Below are 19,400 nucleotides of genomic sequence, written 5' to 3' on the forward strand. Positions count from 1 at the left end.
GATGAGGGGAAGGGGGAGTGGAGATCTCCTAGGCTGATCTGATATCACCCGTGACAAGTGGCCTCCGGACACTCAGGACCCGGTTTCTCAGGGTAAGAGGTGTGAAATGAATGAACCTACCTGGGAGCGCCCACCTCTGATGCTGAAACCCACATCTTCTCTTCTGGACCATAACCCTTCCAGTGCACCAAGTATTGTAAGGAACGACACTGGAGACGAGAATCTACAATCCTCGAATTCTGAAACTCCAGATTACCATCAACCATTATTAGGGGTGGTGGTATGGGTGAGGGCTCAAGAGGTTCCACATATTTCTTGAGTAAGGACCTGTGGAAAACATTGTGGACCTTAAGGGCCTGGGAAGCTCAAGACGAAACGCTGCTGGGTTAATGACAGCAGTTATTTTATAGGGACCAATAAACCTAGGCCCCAGCTTGAAAGAAGGGACTTTCAACCTAATATTTCTGGTAGACAACCACACAAAGTCATTCACATTCATGTCTGGACCTGGCAAGCGTTCTCTGTCGGTCATGCGTTTATACCTGTCTCCCTTAATCTTTAAATTACTCAGAACCCCACAGCAAGGAGAGCGACGAAGCAACACTTTCCTCCTCAGGAACTCCCGAAGCTCCTCCCCAACTAATGGTACCAAACTGTGGATGGTAACCGTATTCACCAAAGAACGGTGAACTGCCAGTGGATTCTTGGCAATGATTATTGATGGCAAATTCTGCCAGCGGTAAGTAGGATGCCCAATCCTCCTGATTTTCGGAGACTAAACACCTGAGATAGGTCTGCAAATTCTGATTGACGCACTCAGTCTGTCCATTTGACTGAGCGTGGAAGGCAGAGGAAAAGGACAGCTGTATCCCCTCTTAAGAACAGAATGCTTTCCAGAACTTGGAAACAAACTGGGTCCCCCAATTTGACACCACATCGGAGGGAACCCCATGAAGCTTCACAATTTCATTTATAAACACTTGAGCAAGTGTCTTGGCATTTGGAAATGCAGGTAATGCGACAAAGTGAACCATTTTACTGAACCTATCTACCACCACCAAAACCACCACTTTGCCTGCAGAAACCAGTAGGTCAGTAATAAAATCCATGGACATGTGTATACATGGCCTGCTAAGGATAGGTAGTGGAAGAATTATACCAGACGGTATGCGAAACCTTAGAACGTGCGCAAATACTACAAACAGATACGTGTTCAATCACATCCCGATGCAACCCCGGCTACCAAAAACGACAAGTGAGGAGGTCTGCATTTGCCTTACCACCTGGATGACCAGCAAGCACAGAATTGTGATGTTCCTTAATTACTTTGCGGCGCAGATTAGATGGTACAAATAACTTTCCTGAAGGGCTGGAGACATGGACTTCCCCCTTGAGCCTCCAACACCTCACACTCCAGTTCAGGATATAATGCTGAAATGACTACCCCCTTCTGTAATATAAAGGCAGGGTTCTCATAGTTACCACCACCAAGGAAGCTCCGGGACAAAGCATCAGCCTTGACATTTTTGACCCCTGGACGAAAACTGACAACAAAATTTAACCTAGTAAAAAACAGCGACCATCTGGCTTGCCTAGGATTGAGACGTTTAGCTGACTGGAGATATGACAGGTTCTTATGGTCAGTAATAACAGTAATAGGATGGACAGCGCCCTCCAACCAATGTCACCATTCTTCGAATGCCATTTTGATGGCCAAAAGTTCCCTATTACCCACGTCATAATTTCTCTCAGCCGAAGACAAGTTTTTAGAAAAGAAATTGCATGGGCGCCATTTACTAGGAGATGGAACCTGAGACAACACAGCCCCAACACCCACATCCGACTCATCAACTTCCACAATAATGGGTTGGGAAACATCGGGTTGACTGAGTAATCGTGCAGTAGCAAAATAATTCTTTAAAGAAGACGAAAAAGCTTGGAGGGAGGCATCTGACCATTTGGAAAAATCAAAAACGTTGTAGAGTACTGATGAGCGAGCATACTCGCAAGTACTCGCCCGAGCATCTCAGTACTCGAGATGCTCGGAGCTCGCCGAGTACTTCCGAGATGCTCTGGCGGATTCTTGGGTCCCCTCCCTGCATGTTTGGCGCTCTTTAGAGAGCCAATCAACATGTAGGGATTGTCTGCCACACACTGTAATGCCGCAGCCATGTTGGTTGTGGCATTACAGTGATTGGCTGGCCGCACAGCGTCATCAGGTCTATATCAGACCTGGCGCTGCTGTGCTCATCACAGTCTACTCCTCAATCAGACAATGTAGGAAGAGGTGCTGCTGAGCTAGGGATAGATTTGGTTGTTTTTTAGTTAGTGTAGGTATTCCACAAGATTCTCTACATACCAATCTCAATTAACAGTCCTGAGGACTAATCCAGCTGCAGAGATATCAGTGATAGGCAGGAGGCAGTGTATATAGCAGACTGCAGTGCATATAACAAGAGGCTCCATTCCAGTTCAGCCTGTTGCAGCTTCATTCAGGAAGTGGTGGAGGTGGAGCCTGCAGTGAACTGTGTGCCGTGTGCTGTCTGGACTGTGTGCTGCTGTGGAGAGAGCTCCTGGGAAGGGAGGTAATCGTTTCCATCTGGGACTTTTTGTCTGCCCCCTTCCCAGGAAAAAAGGCTCATAGTGGGACTGGCCTCCGGGGCTGGGCCCCCGGCTCCCACCTCCCGGTCCATGCTGGCGGGGGGTGGGAGGAACACCAAGCCGGCTAAGGCGACAAGATCTGGCCAAGACAGCAGGGGTTCCAGCATGAGGACCCGGAGGACCCCCGAGGCTGCGACCGCGGCGGCTCCTCCCTCCGGAGGTAGGTCGAGTACCAGCGGAGGTGCTGCAGCGGTGCCCCCTGATTGGGGTACCAAGGCGGCGAGGGAGGCAACCGTCACCTATGCCTCCCGTATACATGCGCACCTCTGTGAATATGAGGACGCTACAAAAAAGCTAAGTTCCCTCTGGGGGGAGTTGAGGGTGGCTCAGGAGAGGTCCGAGAGGGCCTCTGACAGTAAGAAGCCTGAGCTATCCGCCGCGGTCCGGAAGATCAAGCGGGCCATACAAGACCTGGAGGACCGCAGGAGCACCATCATGGCGGGCAGCGGACCCTTTAAGGAAAAGTTGCAGAATGATAGCCGGTTCAGAGCCATGACCGGTGGGGCTCTGGAGGGGTCGCAGGGCCCCAGCCAGGCGGTGGTGGAGGAGGAAGAGGTATGCGTGGAGGAGGCTGCACCCTACCCACCGCCTGGTGGCCTGGTAAGTGATCTCCAGGCATCGCATAGCGGGATAGCCCCTGAGCAGATGGCTCTCCCGTCGGATTCTAGCCCTTCAGAGGGCAGCGGGAGCGAGGGGGAGGATGGGAGCAGTAGCAGTGAGGGGGGCTGCCTTATCATGCAGCAGATCCAGCAGATCGAGTCCCCGGTGCGTTTTGGTCAGCTTACGTTCGGGGATGAGATCTGCGAGGATGAGGCACCCGTGAGGGGGATGAAGAGAAAAGCAAAAAAAAAGAGAAAAACAACTGTTGCGCACAAATTTGTGTATGTCCCCCTCTCTGGGGCCCCCCTGTCCCGTTGTGCGGCACCCGCTACCCACCCCGGCTTGGACTCTGTTGTGGGTCCACAGCGAGGGAGCGGGGAGAATATAGGCCATAGCATGCGGAGCGCTGTCTCTGTTTGTGGTAATGGAGGCAGTGGGGCGGAGGTGTCTGATATGGAGCATGGCACGGAGGGCGGCCCGACGGTGGGTGTGATCTATGGTGGTGCTCAGGCTGGATCCCCTGTAAAAGGGAGGTCTGGCCTGGCACCTGGTGCGCCTGCTGGCGTGCAGGGGGCGGCTTGTACATCTGCCGCTGCCTCCTGCTCTGCTGGCGGTGCACCGACAGCCGGGGCCGCATCTCCGGCGGCGTGTGCTGGGGTTTCTGGGTCCCTCACGCGCGGATCCACTAAATCTGGATCACTTTCAGGGACCCAGAGACCTGGTAAGGTGAAGGGCGCGGGGCCTGCCGCTCCGGCAGAGCCGGCTCATAAAGGAAAGGTGGGGCTTGCTCCCCTGGCAAAATCCGTGGCGAGGTCGGGCCCCCCTGCGCAGGGGCCCAGTAATGGGTCAGCGCGGGGGGCTCCACCGCTGCTGGGTGCCGAGGGGGAGTGGCCTAGCCTGTGGCCGGCCGCCGGAGCTGGGGTGGCCAGGCTTTTTGTGGCAACGGGTGTGACGGTAGGGGGTGCTATGCCCCTGAGAGCTGGTGCCGCTGGTCCAGGGGCCCCTGTGAGTAGACCCGGCTCCGGGTCAGCTTTGGGGGTCCCTGCGCGGCCGGCTTCGGGGGGTGTGGCCTCCCAGCCGTCCACGGCGCCAGTGGGAGTGGCCTCTGGGGCCCCCACCGTGCTGCCTGGTGCGGGGGGCGTGGCCTCCCTGTCACCAAAGGCACCGGTGGGAGTGGCCTCTGGGGCCCCCGCCGTGCTGCCTGGTGTGGGGGGCGTGGCCTCCCTGTCATCCACGGCACCGGTGGGAGTGGCCTCTGGGGCCCCCACTGTGCTGCCTGGTGCGGGGGGCGTGGCCTCCCTGTCACCCACGGCACTGGTGGGAGTGGCCTCCGGGGCCCCCACCGTGCTGCCTGGTGTGGGGGGCGTGGCCTCCCTGTCATCCACGGCACCGGTGGGAGTGGCCTCTGGGGCCCCCACTGTGCTGCCTGGTGCGGGGGGCGTGGCCTCCCTGTCACCCATGGCACCAGTGGGAGTGGCCTCTGGGGCCCCCACTGTGCTGCCTGGTGCAGGGGGCGTGTCCTCGCGGGTAAATCCCGCACAAGTGGGCGTGGCTTCACCCGAAAAGGGGCGGGGCTTAGCGCCGGCAGCTGCTGGGAGCAGTAGTGCCACAGCTGTGGCTAAAAATGGAGGTGGTGCCTGCCTGCCAGTGTCCTCTGTGCCCACGGGCTTATCTGGGGCAGGGGCGCCGGCAAAAATAGCTGCAGCACCAGGCTCCCAAAACCCCCCGGCAGGGAAGGTGCTGCCAGCAGGTGGCAGCAGTAGTAATGCTGTTGGAAAACCTGCTGGCAGAAAGTGTGTGGAGAAAAAAAACAACTGTGACCAAAGTGTGCATGTGAGTGGGAGTGGGGCAAGTGGGGTGACTGTCGGTATGGATGTGTCTGTGGTGGAGGAAGCGAGTGCTGGTGTGTCTGTTGCTAGTGGGGGGAGTGGGGGTGGGGCTGGTCCATCTGCCCCCCCGGCTGCTGGTCCCCGGAGTTTTGCGGGGGTAGTAGCCGGGGCCTCGGGGTCTTCTCGGGGGGCTTCCTCACCTCTGGACCTCAGGGACGGTGACTTGTGACGCCGTTTCCTGGAGGCCCTCAAGAAGGGAGAACGGACGATCCAGGTAGAGGGAAGAGAGGTGGACCTGGCCTTTTGGCTAGATAGACACGGCCTGGCCGCCTTCCAAGATAAAAAGGAGGGGGAGACAGCGTGGTCCCTCCCGACAGCCGGGCAGGGGGTGGCCAGGAGGAATGTAGTTCGTCTTCGGTGGAGGGGCAGTGAAGCGTGCCCGCCAAGAGCAAGGGTCGTGGAGCTCCTCCTGAAGATGAACTTCAGGGCGACTGACATCTTTGCCCTGATCCATCCTTTTGGTACCCCCATCTTCGACATCAGTTTTGTTCGGCCGGAGGGCCTAGAGCTTTTTTGGTCGAATTTTGAACTGGTGAAGGGGGAGCCCGGCTGGCGAGACTTTGCTGTGCAGGCGGTGTCTCGCCAAAATGGAGTAAAGAGAGTAACCGTTCTAACTAATAACGAGTCGCTCTCTGGGGTCGATATTATGACGTGGCTTTCCCGCTATGGGGAGGTCACGGACGTCCCAAAAAAGAACAGGGATGAGTTTGGCATCTGGTCAGGGGGCTGGACCTTCATGATGAGGTTGAAGGTCTCAGGCGGTACTGTCACCCACATCCCCTCCTCAGCATTCCTGGGGAGGGACAGGATCCTGATCTTCTACCAGGGGCAACCAAAGGTCTGCCACAGGTGCGGTGATCCCCGCCACTTCAGCGCGGGCTGCAAGGTGCAGAAATGTGCCTTGTGTGGTGGGGTAGGTCATCTTGCCGCTTCCTGTGGTGACATTAGGTGTCACCTGTGTGGTGACCTAGGTCACCTGTACAGCCGCTGCCCCCGCTCCTTTTCTAACACCATCTCTGGTCAGGCGGGGGAGAGCCATGGGGGGGTCCCCAGCGGTGCATCCTCTGCTGGAGCCGGAGGTGGGGGCGGGAGAGGAGCTGAGGGGCCGGTGAAGGAAGGCGTGGCCAGTACATCTGCCCACCAGTGGCATCAGGTGAGGCGCCGTGGGGGTAGGGGGCAGGATAAGCCCCAGGCGACTGGGGTGATGTCTGTACCCTCCTCGGAAGCGGCAGCCGGTGCCCCTGAGGCCCTGGGGGAGGAGGCGGTGAGCGAGGAGATCAGGAGGATGGAGAGGGAGGAGGTGGCTGCTTCTGATGACTCCTCCCAGTATGAAAGTCTGGACGAGGAGGTGGTGGAGCAGCCTAAAACAAAAGGTGACAATAAGACCAGTAAGAGTCGGAGGAGGAACCGAAAAGGGGCAAAAACATCTAAGGCCCCCCCCCTGGCCACTAAGGTGCCTACGGAAGGGCTCACCGGCTCCCCTCTGATCCCCCTCTCCAACCGGTTCCATGCCCTCGATGACTCTGCTGTGTCGGAGGTCGGGGGTGAGGGACCGGCGGTAACATCTAAGGTGCCTTCAGGGAGCGGCGGGGTCCGTCCTCCGGAGGGCTCACTTTCCTCTGGGGGGGGGGACTGCCCTGGGGTCCAGGGGTGAGGAACCCGGTAAGACTGGGAAGGTGGTGACGGGTGCTATGGACACCTCGGTGTCACTAAAGAGGAGGGGAGAGTCTGGCTCCTCCTCTGAGGGTGAAAAAGGTAAATTGAGGGGTGCGGTTAAAAAGAAGGCCATCTAACTCAATCACCCATGATGGCGGAACCTACCCCGTTGACTCTGGCGTCGATTAATGTCGCCAGTATAAAGTCAGATGCGGCCAGATTTATGGCCTTTGATTTTTTCAACCGAGTTGAGGCTGACATTTTATTTTTGCAGGAGACCAGACTAACGGACATGGGGGCCATTTACAAAGCAAGGAGGGAGTGGAGGTGCGGGCCCTCATACTGGTCTCTTGCGGCCGAGCCGTATAGCGGGGTAGCGGTCCTTTTTAAGGCCGCTTCGGTGGAATGCAGACGGGTGATCGAGGTAGAAATGGGGAGGTGCTTGGTCCTTGACGTCTTCATGGGGGGACAGGAGCTCCGGCTCATTAACATCTATGGTCCACAGTCAGAGTGGGACCGTAAATGTCTCTTCCTGAAGATCAAGCCCTATCTTTTTACCAGCCGGCAGGTGGTCTTCGGTGGGGACTTTAATACTATAACTAGATCCCGTGATAGGGGAGGCCCCGGAGACCGAAGGCTGGCTTTTGATAGTAATACCCTTAACAGCATAGCAAGCGAAGCTCGCCTGGTGGATGTCCACATCCGGCACACCCCAGGTCACGGGGGTTTCACCTTTCATAGGGGTAGTTGTAGGTCTAGGATAGATAGGTTTTTTTTAAAGGAGGAAGCTGTCTCTTCTGCAGTGTCCGCTGTTGAGGTGGAATTCTCCGATCACTGTTTCATTTCCTTTTCTTTGAATGTTGCAGAGACTCCCCGGATAGGGAGAGGCCTATGGAAGCTGAATTCGTCCCTGTTGGAAGAAGTGGATGTGAGACAATCCTTTGAGGAATTTCTTCAGAGCCAGGTGCCTCTCTTGGGTCTCTGTAGCAGTAAGTCTGAGTGGTGGGAGATCTTCAAAACAAGGGTTGCGGGGTTCTTCCGTCAGCTTTCGAGCCTCAGAGGCCTGAACAGGTACCGCCTGTATCGGGAGCTGGGGAGGAAACTCGAGCAGCTCGTCTCGACTGGAGGGGACCGTGAGGAAATCTCCAGGGTGAAGGCCTTGCTCAAGGGGTGCCAGTATGATAGGCACACATCCTTAGTTTTTGAGAGGGATTTCGGGAGGTACCGCTCGCCCGACCCCTACAGGAACTGCAGGATGTCAGTGAGTTGCAAGATGGTAGCAGGACTGATCGACAGTACGGGTTCCCTGAACAGATCCAAATCAGGGATCCTGGAGGTGGTCAGATCCTTCTACTCGCATCTCTTGGGAAGGAGGGATCCAGATCGGGATGAGATGTCGGCTTTCCTGGCTGAAACCATCCCTGAACCAGGGGATGACCCCTCTCTTCATGGTTTGGCAGAAGCAATCAGGGAAGAGGAAGTGAGACGGGCCATTGATGGGCTCCGGCCCAAAAAATCGCCCGGTCCGGATGGCTTAACATCCGAGTTTTACAGGACTTTTAGGGACTCTTTGGTCCCCCTCATGACTGAGGTTTTTAATGAATGTCTCTCCTCGGACATTCTTCCCGGTTCAATGAGGAAGTCCGCCCTGATTATCCTGTCAAAGGGTAAAGACTCGTCCCGTATTGAGAATTGGCGTCCCATAGCGCTTCTCAATACGGACCGAAAGGTTCTGGCAAAGGTGCTTTTCAATCGGTTGGTGAAGTTTGCACCCCGGCTCCTTTCGGGGGCCCAGCACTGCTCTGTTCCAGGCCGCAGTACTTTTAGTGCTGTGCTCGGTGTCCGAGAGGCAGTGGAGCAGGGCAGGGCAGGTCTCTGGAAGGGGTACTTGCTGTCCTTAGACCAGGCGAAGGCCTTTGACCGGGTTAACCATGAGTACCTCTGGTCCGTCCTTCTGAGTTCCGGTCTGCCCGGGAGGTTTGTTGATTGGTTGAGAGTATTATACAATGGGGCAGAGACTTTTCCGCTTGTGAACGGTTGGGTCGGACCCCCTTTTGAGGTGAGGTCTGGTGTCCGCCAGGGCTGTCCTCTGAGCCCACTGTTATACGTGTTCGCGATCGACCCCTTTTTAAGGAGAGTGGAACGCGGACCGTTGGTGGGAGTCGGGATGGACCGGGCGGAGCCAGAGGCCACCTTGAGGGTAGTGGCGTACGCCGACGACGTTTCCCTCTTTGTATCCTCGAGAGAGGAGGCGGACTGGGTCATGTCTGAAGTTGAGCGCTACTCGGTGGCTTCTGGGTCCATGATCAACCGGGATAAGTGTGAGAGTCTCTGGCTGGGAGGGGGAGATCCAAGTTTCGATCTCCCGGACACCCTCCCAGGGCCTCAGGCCACAGCAAAAATTTTAGGCATCAGTTTCGGCCCGGGGGACTATCCCCAGCAAAACTGGGAGGGCAGACTTAAGATTGCCGCCCAGAAGGTGGATCAGTGGAAGGGTTGGTCCTTGACCCTGAGGGAAAGGGTTAACCTGGCCAAGGGGTTTTTGCTCCCTTTATTAATATACCTGGGCAGCGTCTGCATCTTGCCAGAACCTCTTTGGACACGGGTCTACAGCCTGTTCTTCCAACTATTATGGGGGAATAGGCTGAACCTGATCAAGAGGGAGGTCACGTACCGCACGAGGAGACTAGGAGGGTTGGGTATGGTCAACCCGGTGGTGTTTCTAGTAAACACCTTTCTTAAGGCAAACATCGCCAACCTCTGGTTAGAGAGGGCTCCTCCATGGGTATTCTCCTGTAGGGGGTAGTTTCGGCCTTTCTTCCAGGAATGGGAGACAGGAGGGCGGGTGAAGGACCTTCGCACGCCTCATGGGCATCTTCCGGCTTATGCTACCCTGGTTGTGAAGGCGATCCGCCGGTGGGGTCTGGGAGTGTGGGAGATCAGGACCTTGTCAAGGAGGTTACTTGACAATAGGGTTCTGTTGACCCACTTCCAGAAGCCCCTGGCCCTCAAGGATTGCCCAAGCCGGGATCTGGAGGTGGGGCTCGGGTTATTAAACTCTAAGCGGATCCCCTTGAAGTTTTGGGACTTGACTTGGCGCTGCTTCCATGGGAGACTGTATGTGAGGGGCAACCTGAAGTACAGGAACTCTGATGACCGGGATTGTCCCCGCGAGGAGTGTGGCGGCATGCTTGAAAGCATGGAGCACTTCCTGCTTCAATGTCCCTTTAATACAGAGGTCTACAGTAGAGTGGGTGCTTCCATTGGCTGGCCTAGGCTGGCAGGCCTTTCCTATGCGGAGTGGGCCTATGGGGCATTCAGGTTCCTTGGTGGCCGAGATCGGGGCACTGTCTTCTTAGTTAGTTTAGTGACTAGGTTTTACACGTGGAATGCACGGTGTTTAGTGTCCACCCAGCATAAAGTCCTCCCCCGGGAAGAGGTGATTAGGAACATCCTGGGTGACCTGGCAAAAGTGCGCTCGCTGGAGTATGAGAGGCTGGGTGCAGGGAGGGCTTCCCTTCTATGGAGGGGGTTCTCATTTAATGTGCCCTAGGGAGAGTTAGGGTATGTGTGTCTGTGATAGGGTTAGTTTAGTCCTTTCTATATTTTATATTTATTTGTAGGGTCAGGTGGATGTGTAGGGTCAGGGAGGGACAGGTAGGGACAGTCTTTAGGGATAGGTAGTTAGCATTAGGTTGGTAGTGAGGGTCAGAGAGGGACAGGTAGGGACAGGTAGGGATAGATTGGTAGGGCGGTAGGGACAGGTTTTTCTTTTTCTTTAATAGGGAGGGACAGGGTGTTTGTGTGCTAGATTAGGGTGAGAACCTCGGTAGTCTCCAGTTTCCTGGTGGTGGGCTGCTCCCCTCGCATTATAGTTTTTTGTTTTACGGTATTGGAAACCCGAATATAGGGCTTGCAAGTACTGAACTTGGGTCTGACTTTTGTTCATGGTTATGGTCATTTGTTTATATTGTGCTATTGTTATGTTGTGTTTGCTTTGGTTATGTTGAGTACTGTATATACATGTATAGTTTTGTGTATTGTATGTATGTGTAATTTGCGCACGGGGTTTAGTGTAGGTTGGGTGGGGGGTTTCAGGGGGGGAGGGGGAGTGGTTTTTGGGAGAATGGACGTCCTACGGGATGCGGGAAAAAGGACCCGTTATTTGTGGGCCACAAACTTTCGTGGGACCTAAAAAGAGATGCTGTGATAAGGCCACAGACTTTCGTGGGACCTTGGGTGTTAAAAAATGGTGGTGGGGAAAAAAAAAAAAAGAAATTAGGGTTGCTGTGCATTAAATTTTCGGCCAGGTGGCCTATTTCTTTATTTTTTGGCGATGGGCCAGTTATTTAGTTTTCCTTTTTTTTTTAGGGGGTTAGGTATGAATGTGCAGGTATGGATGTTGTGTATGCTGGGGGTCGGGTGCGTTTTAGGGCGCACCCTGGAGGTATGGTAGGGTCTTCCCTTGCTGGGGGGTCTCCTAGAGAGTCTGCTGGAGGACTTGGACTTTGTGTCGTCACATATTTCTTTGTTGGACTTGTATAATTTCAGATTTTAGGTTATGTCTTGCTGGGGTTTTGTTGGTTGTTAGTTGTTTGTTTGTTGTATAATTGTATCTGTGGTTTGGTTTTTGTGTTTTGTATATGTGTTGTTGTACTTTTATAATAAAAGAGCTCCAGTTCAGCCTGTTGCAGCTTGTTTCAGGAAGTGGTGGAGGTGGAGCCTGCAGTGAGCTGTGTGCTGTGTGCTGTCTGGACTGTGTGCTGCTGTGGAGAGAGCTCCTGGGAAGGGAGGTAATCGTTTCCATCTGGGACTTTTTGTCTGCCCCCTTCCCAGGAAAAAAGGCTCATAGTGGGACTGGCCTCCGGGGCTGGGCCTCCGGGGCTGGGCCCCCGGCTCCCACCTCCCGGTCCAAGCTGGCGGGGGGTGGGAGGAACACCAAGCCGGCTAAGGCGACAAGATCTGGCCAAGACAGCAGGGGTTCCAGCATGAGGACCCGTAGGACCCCCGAGGCTGCGACCGCGGCGGCTCCTCCCTCCGGAGGTAGGTCAAGTACCAGCGGAGGTGCTGCAGCGGTGCCCCCTGATTGGGGTACCAAGGCGGCGAGGGAGGCAACCGTCACCTATGCCTCCCGTATACATGCGCACCTCTGTGAATATGAGGACGCTACAAAAAAGCTAAGTTCCCTCTGGGGGGAGTTGAGGGTGGCTCAGGAGAGGTCCGAGAGGGCCTCTGGCAGTAAGAAGCCTGAGCTATCCGCCGCGGTCCGGAAGATCAAGCGAGCCATACAAGACCTGGAGGACCGCAGGAGCACCATCATGGCGGGCAGCGGACCCTTTAAGGAAAAATTGCAGAATGATAGCCGGTTCAGAGCCATGACCGGTGGGGCTCTGGAGGGGTCGCAGGGCCCCAGCCAGGCGGTGGTGGAGGAGGAAGAGGTATGCGTGGAGGAGGCTGCACCCTACCCACCGCCTGGTGGCCTGGTAAGTGATCTCCAGGCATCGCATAGCGGGATAGCCCCTGAGCAGATGGCTCTCCCGTCGGATTCTAGCCCTTCAGAGGGCAGCGGGAGCGAGGGGGAGGATGAGGAGGATGGGAGCAGTAGCAGTGAGGGGGGCTGCCTTATCATGCAGCAGATCCAGCAGATCGAGTCCCTGGTACGTTTTGGTCAGCTTACGTTCGGGGATGAGATCTGCGAGGATGAGGCACCCGTGAGGGGGATGAAGAGAAAAGCAAAAAAAAAAGAGAAAAACAACTGTTGCACACAAATTTGTGTATGTCCCCCTCTCTGGGGCCCCCCTGTCTCGTTGTGCAGCACCCGCTACCCACCCCGGCTTGGACTCTGTTGTGGGTCCACAGCGAGGGAGCGGGGAGAATATAGGCCATGGCATGCGGAGCGCTGTCTCTGTTTGTGGTAATGGAGGCAGTGGGGCGGAGGTGTCTGATATGGAGCATGGCACGGAGGGAGGCCCGACGGTGGGTGTGATCTATGGTGGTGCTCAGGCTGGATCCCCTGTAAAAGGGAGGTCTGGCCTGGCACCTGGTGCGCCTGCTGGCGTGCAGGGGGCGGCTTGTACATCTGCCGCTGCCTCCTGCTCTGCTGGCGGCGCACCGACAGCCGGGGCCGCATCTCCGGCGGCGTGTGCTGGGGTTTCTGGGTCCCTCACGCACGGATCCACTAAATCTGGATCACTTTCAGGGACCCAGAGACCTGGTAAGGTGAAGGGCGCGGGGCCTGCCGCTCCGGCAGAGCCGGCTCATAAAGGAAAGGTGGGGCTTGCTCCCCTGGCAAAATCCGTGGCGAGGTCGGGGCCCCCTGCGCAGGGGCCCAGTAATGGGTCAGCGCGGGGGGCTCCACCGCCGCTGGGTGCCGAGGGGGAGTGGCCTAGCCTGGGGCCGGCCGCCGGAGCTGGGGTGGCCAGGCTTTTTGTGGCAACGGGTGTGACGGTAGGGGGTGCTATGCCCCTGAGAGCTGGTGCCGCTGGTCCAGGGGCCCCTGTGAGTAGACCCGGCTCCGGGTCAGCTTTGGGGGTCCCTGCGCGGCCGGCTTCGGGGGGTGTGGCCTCCCAGCCGTCCACGGCGCCAGTGGGAGTGGCCTCTGGGGCCCCCACCGTGCTGCCTGGTGCGGGGGGCGTGGCCTCCCTGTCACCAAAGGCACCGGTGGGAGTGGCCTCTGGGGCCCCCGCCGTGCTGCCTGGTGTGGGGGGCGTGGCCTCCCTGTCATCCACGGCACCGGTGGGAGTGGCCTCCGGGGCCCCCACCGTGCTGCCTGGTGTGGGGGGCGTGGCCTCCCTGTCATCCACGGCACCGGTGGGAGTGGCCTCTGGGGCCCCCACTGTGCTGCCTGGTGCGGGGGGCGTGGCCTCCCTGTCACCCACGGCACCAGTGGGAGTGGCCTCTGGGGCCCCCACTGTGCTGCCTGGTGCAGGGGGCGTGTCCTCGCGGGTAAATCCCGCACAAGTGGGCGTGGCTTCATCCGAAAAGGGGCGGGGCTTAGCGCCGGCAGCTGCTGGGAGCAGTAGTGCCACAGCTGTGGCTAAAAATGGAGGTGGTGCCTGCCTGCCAGTGTCCTCTGTGCCCACGGGCTTATCTGGGGCAGGGGCGCCGGCAAAAATAGCTGCAGCACCAGGCTCCCAAAACCCCCCGGCAGGGAAGGTGCTGCCAGCAGGTGGCAGCAGTAGTAATGCTGTTGGAAAACCTGCTGGCAGAAAGTGTGTGGAGAAAAAAAACAACTGTGACCAAAGTGTGCATGTGAGTGGGAGTGGGGCAAGTGGGGTGACTGTCGGTATGGATGTGTCTGTGGTGGAGGAAGCGAGTGCTGGTGTGTCTGTTGCTAGTGGGGGGAGTGGGGGTGGGGCTGGTCCATCTGCCCCCCCGGGTGCTGGTCCCCGGAGTTTTGCGGGGGTGGTAGCCGGGGCCTCGGGGTCTTCTCGGGGGGCTTCCTCACCTCTGGACCTCAGGGACGGTGACTTGCGACGCCGTTTCCTGGAGGCCCTCAAGAAGGGAGAACGGACGATCCAGGTAGAGGGAAGAGAGGTGGACCTGGCCTTTTGGCTAGATAGACATGGCCTGGCCGCCTTCCAAGATAAAAAGGAGGGGGAGACAGCGTGGTCCCTCCCGACAGCCGGGCAGGGGGTGGCCAGGAGGAATGTAGTTCGTCTTCGGTGGAGGGGCAGTGAAGCGTGCCCGCCAAGAGCAAGGGTCGTGGAGCTCCTCCTGAAGATGAACTTCAGGGCGACTGACATCTTTGCCCTGATCCATCCTTTTGGTACCCCCATCTTCGACATCAGTTTTGTTCGGCCGGAGGGCCTAGAGCTTTTTTGGTCGAATTTTGAACTGGTGAAGGGGGAGCCCGGCTGGCGAGACTTTGCCGTGCAGGCGGTGTCTCGCCAAAATGGAGTAAAGAGAGTGACCGTTCTAACTAATAACGAGTCGCTCTCTGGGGTCGATATTATGACGTGGCTTTCCCGCTATGGGGAGGTCACGGACGTCCCAAAAAAGAACAGGGACGAGTTTGGCATCTGGTCAGGGGGCTGGACCTTCATGATGAGGTTGAAGGTCTCAGGCGGTACTGTCACCCACATCCCCTCCTCAGCATTCCTGGGGAGGGACAGGATCCTGATCTTCTACCAGGGGCAACCAAAGGTCTGCCACAGGTGCGGTGATCCCCGCCACTTCAGCGCGGGCTGCAAGGTGCAGAAATGTGCCTTGTGTGGCGGGGTAGGTCATCTTGCCGCGGCCTGTGGTGACATTAGGTGTCACCTGTGTGGTGACATAGGTCACCCGTACAGCCGCTGCCCCCGCTCCTTTTCTAACACCATCTCTGGTCAGGCGGGGGAGAGCCATGGGGGGGTCCCCAGCGGTGCATCCTCTGCTGGAGCCGGAGGTGGGGGCGGGAGAGGAGCTGAGGGGCCGGTGAAGGAAGGCGTGGCCAGTACATCTGCCCACCAGTGGCATCAGGTGAGGCGCCGTGGGGGTAGGGGGCAGGATAAGCCCCAGGCGACTGGGGTGATGTCTGTACCCTCCTCGGAAGCGGCAGCCGGTGCCCCTGAGGCCCTGGGGGAGGAGGCGGTGAGCGAGGAGATCAGGAGGATGGAGAGGGAGGAGGTGGCTGCTTCTGATGACTCCTCCCAGTATGAAAGTCTGGACGAGGAGGTGGTGGAGCAGCCTAAAACAAAAGGTGACAATAAGACCAGTAAGAGTCGGAGGAGGAACCGAAAAGGGGCAAAAACATCTAAGGCCCCCCCCCTGGCCACTAAGGTGCCTACGGAAGGGCTCACCGGCTCCCCTCTGATCCCCCTCTCCAACCGGTTCCATGCCCTCGATGACTCTGCTGTGTCGGAGGTCGGGGGTGAGGGACCGGCGGTAACATCTGAGGTGCCTTCAGGGAGCGGCGGGGTCCGTCCTCCGGAGGGCTCACTTTCCTCTGGGGGGGGGACTGCCCTGGGGTCCAGGGGTGAGGAACCCGGTAAGACTGGGAAGGTGGTGACGAGTGCTATGGACACCTCGGTGTCACTAAAGAGGAGGGGAGAGTCTGGCTCCTCCTCTGAGGGTGAAAAAGGTAAATTGAGGGGTGCGGTTAAAAAGAAGGCCGTCTAACTCAATCACCCATGATGGCGGAACCTACCCCGTTGACTCTGGCGTCGATTAATGTCGCCAGTATAAAGTCAGATGCGGCCAGATTTATGGCCTTTGATTTTTTCAACCGAGTTGAGGCTGACATTTTATTTTTGCAGGAGACCAGACTAACGGACATGGGGGCCATTTACAAAGCATGGAGGGAGTGGAGGTGCGGGCCCTCATACTGGTCTCTTGCGGCCGAGCCGTATAGCGGGGTAGCGGTCCTTTTTAAGGCCGCTTCGGTGGAGTGCAGACGGGTGATCGAGGTAGAAATGGGGAGGTGCTTGGTCCTTGACGTCTTCATGGGGGGACAGGAGCTCCGGCTCATTAACATCTATGGTCCACAGTCAAAGTGGGACCGTAAATGTCTCTTCCTGAAGATCAAGCCCTATCTTTTTACCAGCCGGCAGGTGGTCTTCGGTGGGGACTTTAATACTGTAACTAGATCCCGTGATAGGGGAGGCCCCGGAGACCGAAGGCTGGCTTTTGATAGTAATACCCTTAACAGCATAGCAAGCGAAGCTCGCCTGGTGGATGTCCACATCCGGCACACCCCAGGTCACGGGGGTTTCACCTTTCATAGGGGTAGTTGTAGGTCTAGGATAGATAGGTTTTTTTTAAAGGAGGAAGCCGTCTCTTCTGCAGTGTCCGCTGTTGAGGTGGAATTCTCCGATCACTGTTTCATTTCCTTTTCCTTGAATGTTGCAGAGACTCCCCGGATAGGGAGAGGCCTATGGAAGCTGAATTCGTCCCTGTTGGAAGAAGCGGATGTGAGACAATCCTTTGAGGAATTTCTTCAGAGCCAGGTACCTCTCTTGGGTCTCTGTAGCAGTAAGTCTGAGTGGTGGGAGATCTTCAAAGGAAGGGTTGCGGGGTTCTTCCATCAGCTCTCGAGCCTCAGAGGCCTGAACAGGTATCGCCTGTATCGGGAGCTGGGGAGGAAACTCGAGCAGCTCGTCTCGACTGGAGGGGACCGTGAGGAAATCTCCAGGGTGAAGGCCTTGCTCAAGGGGTGCCAGTATGATAGGCACACATCCTTAGTTTTTGAGAGGGATTTCGGGAGGTACCGCTCGCCCGACCCCTACAGGAACTGCAGGATGTCAGTGAGTTGCAAGATGGTAACAGGACTGATCGACAGTACGGGTTCCCTGAACAGATCCAAATCAGGGATCCTGGAGGTGGTCAGATCCTTCTACTCGCATCTCTTGGGAAGGAGGGATCCAGATCGGGATGAGATGTCGGCTTTCCTGGCTGAAACCATCCCTGAACCAGGGGATGACCCCTCTCTTCATGGTTTGGCAGAAGCAATCAGGGAAGAGGAAGTGAGACGGGCCATTGATGGGCTCCGGCCCAAAAAATCGCCCGGTCCGGATGGCTTAACATCTGAGTTTTACAGGACTTTTAGGGATTCTTTGGTCCCCCTCATGACTGAGGTTTTTAATGAATGTCTCTCCTCGGACATTCTTCCCGGTTCAATGAGGAAGTCCGCCCTGATTATCCTGTCAAAGGGTAAAGACTCGTCCCGTATTGAGAATTGGCGTCCCATAGCGCTTCTCAATACGGACCGAAAGGTTCTGGCAAAGGTGCTTTTCAATCGGTTGGTGAAGTTTGCACCCCGGCTCCTTTCAGGGGCCCAGCACTGCTCTGTTCCAGGCCGCAGTACTTTTAGTGCTGTGCTCGGTGTCCGGGAGGCAGTGGAGCAGGGCAGGGCAGGTCACTGGAAGGGGTACTTGCTGTCCTTAGACCAGGCGAAGGCCTTTGACCGGGTTAACCATGAGTACCTCTGGTCCGTCCTTCTGAGGTACGGTCTGCCCGGGAGGTTTGTTGATTGGTTGAGAGTATTATACAATGGGGCAGAGACTTTTCCGCTTGTGAACGGTTGGGTCGGACCCCCTTTTGAGGTGAAGTCTGGTGTCCGCCAGGGCTGTCCTCTGAGCCCACTGTTATACGTGTTCGCGATCGACCCCTTTTTAAGGAGAGTGGAACGCGGACCGTTGGTGGGAGTCGGGATGGACCGGGCAGAGCCAGAGACCACCTTGAGGGTAGTGGCGTACGCCGACGACGTTTCCCTTTTTGTATCCTCGAGAGAGGAGGCAGACTGGGTCATGTCTGAGGTTGAGCGCTACTCTGTGGCATCTGGGTCCATGATCAACCGGGATAAGTGTGAGAGTCTCTGGCTGGGAGGGGGAGATCCTAGTTTTGATCTCCCGGACACCCTTCCAGGGCCTCAGGCCACAGCAATAATTTTAGGCATCAGTTTCGGCCCGGGGGACTATCCCCAGCAAAACTGGGAGGGCAGACTCAAGATTGCCGCCCAGAAGGTGGATCAGTGGAAGGGTTGGTCCTTGACCCTGAGGGAAAGGGTTAACCTGGCCAAGGGGTATTTGCTCCCTCTATTAATATACCTGGGCAGCGTCTGCATCTTGCCAGAACCTCTTTGGACACGGGTCTACAGCCTGTTCTTCCAACTATTATGGGGGAATAGGCTGAACCTAATAAAGAGGGAGGTCACGTATCGCACGAGGAGACTAGGAGGGTTGGGTATGGTCAACCCAGTGGTGTTTCTAGTAAACACCTTTCTTAAGGCAAACATCGCCAACCTCTGGTTAGAGAGGGCTCCTCCGTGGGTATTCTCCTGTAGGGGGTGGTTTCGGCCTTTCTTCCAGCAATGGGAGACAGGAGGGCGGGTGAAGGACCTTCGCACGCCTCATGGGCATCTTCCGGCTTATGCTACCCTGGTTGTGAAGGTGATTCGCCGGTGGGGTCTGGGAGTGTGGCAGATCAGGACCTTGTCAAGGAGGTTACTTGACAATAGGGTTCTGTTGACCCACTTCCAGAAGCCCCTGGCCCTCAAGGATTGCCCAAGCCGGGATCTGGAGGTGGGGCTCGGGTTATTAAACTCTAAGCGTATCCCCTTGAAGTTTTGGGACTTGGCTTGGCGCTGCTTCCATGGGAGACTGTATGTGATGGACAACCTGAAGTACAGGAACTCTGATGACCGGGATTGTCCCCGCGAGGAGTGTGGCGACATGCTTGAAAGCATGGAGCACTTCCTGCTTCGGTGTCCTTTTAATACAGAGGTCTACAAGAGGGTGGGTGCTTCCATTGGCTGGCCCAGGCTGGCAGGCCTTTCCTATGCGGAGTGGGCCTATGGGGCATTCAGATCCCTTGGTGGCCGAGATCGGGGCACTGTTTTCTTAGTTAGCTTAGTGACTAGGTTTTACACGTGGAACGCACGGTGTTTAGTGTCCACCCAGCAGAAAGTCCTCCCCCGGGAAGAGGTGATTAGGAACATCCTGGGTGACCTGGCAAAAGTGCGCTCACTGGAGTATGAGAGGCTGGGTGCAGGGAGGGCTTCCCTTCTATGGAGGGGGTTCTCATTTAATGTGCCCTAGGGAGAGTTAGGGTATGTGTGCCTGTGATAGGGTTAGTTTAGTCCCTTTCTATATTTTATATTTATTTGTAGGGTCAGAT

Source organism: Phyllobates terribilis, unplaced genomic scaffold, assembly GCF_046119375.1.
Source record: "Phyllobates terribilis strain yellow unplaced genomic scaffold, ASM4611937v1 Scaffold_47__1_contigs__length_9908305, whole genome shotgun sequence".
NCBI classification, from domain to species: domain Eukaryota; kingdom Metazoa; phylum Chordata; class Amphibia; order Anura; family Dendrobatidae; genus Phyllobates; species Phyllobates terribilis.